This window comes from Conger conger, chromosome 6 (assembly GCF_963514075.1).
Source record: "Conger conger chromosome 6, fConCon1.1, whole genome shotgun sequence".
In the NCBI taxonomy this organism is placed as follows: Eukaryota; Metazoa; Chordata; class Actinopteri; order Anguilliformes; family Congridae; genus Conger; species Conger conger.
Window position 1 is genome coordinate 63,895,609 of NC_083765.1, and position 6,017 is coordinate 63,901,625.

Genomic DNA, 6,017 nt, shown 5'->3' on the forward strand with positions numbered 1-6,017 from the left:
CATAAGTAGGAGGTACCCATTAATAACAGCATTTCTATTTGATATAGCTACCTCATAATACATTCATACCAAGCAAATTGATACAAGTACATTTTCAACCAGGATAGACGTATGCAATTGTGGGGGATAAGGGCTCCTTCCTTCTTGACCTCTCAGATCTTTCTGATATTTCAGTAAATGTTTCTATTTCTTCAACCATTTGAACAAACAAGTTGAAACTTTGCATGCTATGTCTACGTGTCAGGGATATATTAGAGGGTTCATGTGGACAATTTAACATGTGCCACCTATCTAAACATTGTCGCAGACCAGGTACAGAGATTTCATGTTTCATTTGCCACTTCTACCTCGAGAGATCTGCCAGGCAGTGGCAAATTTGCATATACAGACAGGTCCATAAATATTGGGACATCGACACAATTCTCATATTTTTGGCTCTATACACCACGACAATGGATTTGAAATGAAACGAACAAGATGTGCTTTAACTGCAGACTTTCAGCTTTAATTTGAGGGTATTTACATCCAAATCAGGTGAACGGTGTAGGAATTACAACAGTTTGTATATGTGCCTCCCACTTTTTAAGGGACCAAAAGTAATGGGACAAACTAACAATCTGAAATCAAACTTTCACTTTTTAATACTTGGTTGCAAATCCTTTGCAGCCAATTACAGCCTGAAGTCTGGAACGCATTGACGCTGGGTTTCATCCCTGGTGATGCTCTGCCAGGCCTCTACTGCAACTGTCTTCAGTTCCTGCTTGTTCTTGGGGCATTTTCTCTTCAGTTTTGTCTTCAGCAAGTGAAATGCATGTTCAATCGGATTCAGGTCAGGTGATTGACTTGGCCATTGCATAACATTCCACTTCTTTGCCTTAAAATACTCTTTGGTTGCTTTCGCAGTATGCTTAGGGTCATTGTCCATTTGCACTGTGAAGCGCCATCCAATGAGTTCTGAAGCATTTGGCTGAATATGAGCGGATAATATTGCCTGAAACACTTCAGAATTCATCCTGCTGCTTTTGTCAGCAGTCACATCATCAATAAATACAAGGGAACCAGTTCCATTGGCAGCCATACATGCCCTCGCTATGACACTACCACCACCATGCTTCACTGATGAGGTGGTATGTTTTGGATCATGAGCAGTTCCTTTCCTTCTCCATACTCTTCTCTTCCCATCATTCTGGTACAAGTTGATCTTTGTCTCATCTGTCCATAGGATGTTGTTCCAGAACTTGTAAAGGCTTTTGCAAAGGCAAACTCTAATCTGGTCTTCCTGTTTTTGAGGCTCACCAATGGTTTACATGTTGTGGTGAACCCTCTGTATTCACTCTGGTGAAGTCTTCTCTTGATTGTTGACTTTGACACACATACACCTACCTCCTGGAGAGTGTTCTTGATCTGGCCAACTGTTGTGAAGGGGTTTTTCTTCACCAGGGAAAGAATTCTTCTGTCATCCACCACAGTTGTTTTCTGTGGTCTTCCGGGTCTTTTGGTGTTGCTGAGCTCACCGGTGCGTTCTTTCTTTTTAAGAATGTTCCAAACAGTTGATTTGGCCACACCTAATGTTTTTGCTATCTCTCTGATGGGTTTGTTTTGATTTTTCAGCCTAATGATGGCTTGCTTCACTGATAGTGACAGCTCTTTGGATCTCATATTGAGAGTTGACAGCAACAGATTCCAAATGCAAATAGCACACTTGAAATTAACTCTAGACCTTTTATCTGCTCCTTGTAAATGAGATAATGAGGGAATAACACACACCTGGCCATGGAACAGCTGAGCAGCCAATTGTCCCATTACTTTTGGTCCCTTGAAAAGTGGGAGGCACATATACAAACTGTTGTAATTCCTACACTGTACACCTGATTTGGATGTAAATACCCTCAAATTAAAGCTGAAAGTCTGCAGTTAAAGCATATCTTGTTCGTTTCATTTCAAATCCATTGTGGTGGTGTATAGAGCCAAAAAGAGGATAATTATGTCGATGTCCCAATATTTATGGACCTGACTGTATATTTTTTGGTTTTTCCACTATAATGACTTGTTTGCACAACCACCACCAGGTGGCAAATGTGAGCACTCTAATCTTACGCTTTCTGAAATACTTGCAATGACCGACAGTAGGGGGCAGCAGAGTGTCATTTTTGAAATACATCAAGAACAGTCCATGAACAGTAAAAAACTAGCCTGCTGTCTAAAGAAAACCAAATAACATCTAAAGCTTGCCAAATAGCCAAATAAGATTGATTTAATGGGGGCAAAGAATTCACCACTCTACAGCTTTTTTTAAAAAGACAGTAACCCAAGCTTATAGCATATTTATTTGCTTGCATAAATATGTATCATGTAATTAAAACTATTTCAAACTTTGTTTTGGACCACTTGACTTATAACGGGCGTTACTACCCCACGTTGCGCAACAGCTGGTAGCAGTTGCTCGGAAATGGCCCATAAAGTCATCTTGGTAAACAAAGCTGTAAACGGTGGTTAAATATTTCTAGTGGCAGTGATGACTTTCATATTTCAACTGATAGTGAGGGTTACACATTTCAAACCAAATATACGGGACATGGGCAGAAAGAGAGCAAGCATAACTTGCTGAAGCTGTATCAGCTGAGACTGAGACAAGGAAAAGGGCAAAACTGGTCGCCATAGGCAACCCTGAGAAGTCGCACTGCCTTAAGTGCTTTCAGCAAGAGTAGCTAAGCAACGTATCTTTTCCATTGGTAAGGCATTCTGTCGGTATGTATTTATGCAAGCAAATAAACATGACGAAGTGTCTATTTAAGTTTGGTTTATTGATACTGTCTTTTGTAAATAGCTGTCAGGTGGTGAAGTTATGCCCAGGACAGCCTCGCTGTCATCTCTGCAGGCAGCAGATAAGTCTAACCAATGGTGCGAAGGCATGTTAGAAGTTATCACTCCAGTCTAACCAATGGTGTGAAGGCATGTTAAAAGTTATCACTCCAGTCTAACCAATGGTGCGAAGGCATGTTAAAAGTTATTTACCAATCAGCATCCCGGACCAGAACTATCCGTTTTATAAAGTCAAATGAAAACATCACTCTTTTCCCTCATGATTTCAGGATAGTGAACGCATTCACGCCGCCCGTGAATTCATATTTATTATTATGAGACAGAGCAATTGCCTGTTTGCATATGATCATACACTAGATGTTCTGACAAAATGAATTTCACATTTTAACGTTCCCCTTAAATGAAAAGAAACACATTCTCATTAACATGCCAAGAACAGAGATGTGGGGCCTTTCATGGGCTTGGGGTAGCTGGCCTTTTCACACCTCCAAGTCATTTGTGTCCATGGTCACTGGTTCAGAATAGGTGAGCTGCTTTTTGTAAAGTTTGTTCAGTTTGCTGGCTATCGAGGCAAATTAAGCGCATTAATCAGGCAATGGCCCGATTGAGACAGTGAGCTCTTGAATTTCGGGCCACCTTTATTGTTTAAGATTGTAGTAATAATTATCCGTATTGTGTATGAATGAAGATGATTTTCCTGTTTGAAAGTGCGGTTTCAAGAGCAGGCTAAAAGCTATAGTAGCCTACTATTGTTCTACTAATGAGCTGCAAATGTGATAGTTCCACTCAAATAAATAATGGTGGCGATTGATTTGACGCTTGCTAAGACGACTAGCTTGTCAAAAAGGAAAAAAGTTCACTGTAGTGTAACTTAACTTTTTAGTTACAAAAGAAATAGCACTACGGATCAAAATAACTATCGATGTTTTGGGAAAATTTTTTTTATTATTATTAAAACTATTATTATTCCTAATTATAATTATTATTGCTAAAATCGGCAGGAAAATGTTAATTCATAATTATGAGCAAGCTAGATTATACCTAGCTATTTAGCTAGCTGGGTCTGTCTTGTTGTAATGAAATAAATTAAACTGTTACATTTACACAAGAACTTGTATATAAGCCTAAAGTATATTATTTTTAATAGAACAAATGAAAATTCAAGTCCTTTATTCTTTTATTATTATACATGAAATCTAAATTGACTAGAGAGACTGCATATTATTGCCATGGAAGTTAGACCATTTTACCTACAATGCTGTAACTGCTGAACAAAAAATTGATTATAACTTTTGTAACTCAAAATCAGTTTATTTTGGCTTAAAACACCCAATACTTAATATAGAGTCATCAAAATTCTCCTGTGAGGTCAAAGTGGAGCCACATTATGTCTGAAAAAGCTATGCATGCCATGAAGTATGAAAGTCCCATATTCACACGCGATATTGCAGAATGACATAAAGTTACTGATCTACACAAACGAGGTGAGTCAACACGTTCATAACTGGTGAAAATGTGGCCCTGAAAACTAACCGTCTGGAAGATAATGTAGGAAGTATTGAAGTCCTTGTACATGCGAGCATCCCTGATTGGCTCGGAAACACGGTCCGGTACTAGAGATGGCACGGCTCAAATTGGGAGAAAAATGCACTCGAGCACAAAAAATTAAGGAAATTGCGGAAATAGCAAAATGGGAAAGTCACAGTTCTTCCCAAAAATCATCAAAAATCACAGAATCTGACACCCATGACAAACATCTGCCTTAATCATAACCCATTAGAGATATAATGTTTTGTACCGATGTTGTTGATGCAGAACTTCCATGACAGCTTCAATACCTTTAGTCATCTGTGGCGTACTGCATTGTTGAGGAAATGTTTGAAATGAATGAAACGTGATGGCAAACTAAATAGATACGAGATACAATCGCTGTTATTTTGTAGAATAACGAGGATATTGTCAGCTTGTGGCCATTTTTCCCATTTCAGTCCCAGCACCATTTTCATAGTCGATTCTCAGTGGTGTCCTTGCCTGGCTGCTCAGCTGGGAGGAATCACCAGGGTCTGGGCGGCACAATAGACTTGCCCACTTCATAAAAACTGATTTAACCTGTTCAAAGGGATATTCAGGAAATTATTTCCTTATGATCTGCGCCTTTCTCCAACTTTAAAGGCTCGTTGGCCTTGGTCAGATTGGACAGATGTATTTATTTGCATTTATTTGTCTGAATTATTGTGATCCACTATTACTGCATACATAGGCCAGTCAAGCAATTGGCTAACTTCTGATAATTATAATTTCCACCAGAACTAGGTTAAGTTAGTCATGAAGGTCGAAATGCATTTTGCCAGCCAATGTATAAATGAGCAGACATATCACTGGACACAGCTTCAATTAAATGCAGCATACATTTTCAATAAAACATCAATGAGCAACCTTTATCTCTAATTAGGAATTCATTAGTGGAAACACTTGAAAGTTAATTTAATATTGTAGAAAGGGCATAATGGACAGCTAACAGTGAGTGAGAGAGAGTGAGAGAGAGAAAGATAGAGAGAGAGAGTGAGTGAGAGAGAGAATAGACAGGATATGGACAGCTAACAGTGAGAGAGAGAGTGAGAGAGTGAGTGAGAGAGAGAGAGAGAGAGAGAGAGAATAGACAGGATATGGACAGCTAACAGTGAGAGAGAGAGAGAGTGAGAGAGAATAGACAGGATATGGACAGCTAACAGTGAGAGAGAGAGAGAGAGTGAGAGAGAGAGAATAGACAGGATATGGACAGCTAACAGTGAGAGAGAGGGAGAGGGAGAGAGAGACGGAACACACAGGGTATGTACCGCATTACCACGCACAGGACAGTAAGGACACAGGACAGTAAGGACACATGACAGTAAGGACACAGGACAGTAAGGACACATGACAGTAAGGACACCGGACAGTAAGGACACCGGACAGTAAGGACACATGACAGTAAGGACACAGGACAGTAAGGACACATGACAGTAAGGACACAGGACAGTAAGGACACATGACAGAAAGGACACAGGACAGTAAGGACACATGACCTGCCACTGATTGAAAGAGAATGTGAAATCTGTTGTGATTAGTCAGTGCACTGTCACACGTTCAGCTCATTACAGATGTATCCCCACCCACTCTGCACTCAGCCACAGATGACTGTGCTGCTAAAACAC

At 39.8% G+C, this 6,017-nt stretch overlaps 1 protein-coding gene across 1 annotated transcript in view; it reads right to left on the reverse strand.

Moving 5' to 3' along the window:
- The window catches only part of mettl15 (methyltransferase 15, mitochondrial 12S rRNA N4-cytidine), a 143,867-nt gene that overhangs the window by 21,421 nt on the left and 116,429 nt on the right, over positions 1–6,017 (reverse strand). The window lies entirely within an intron of this gene.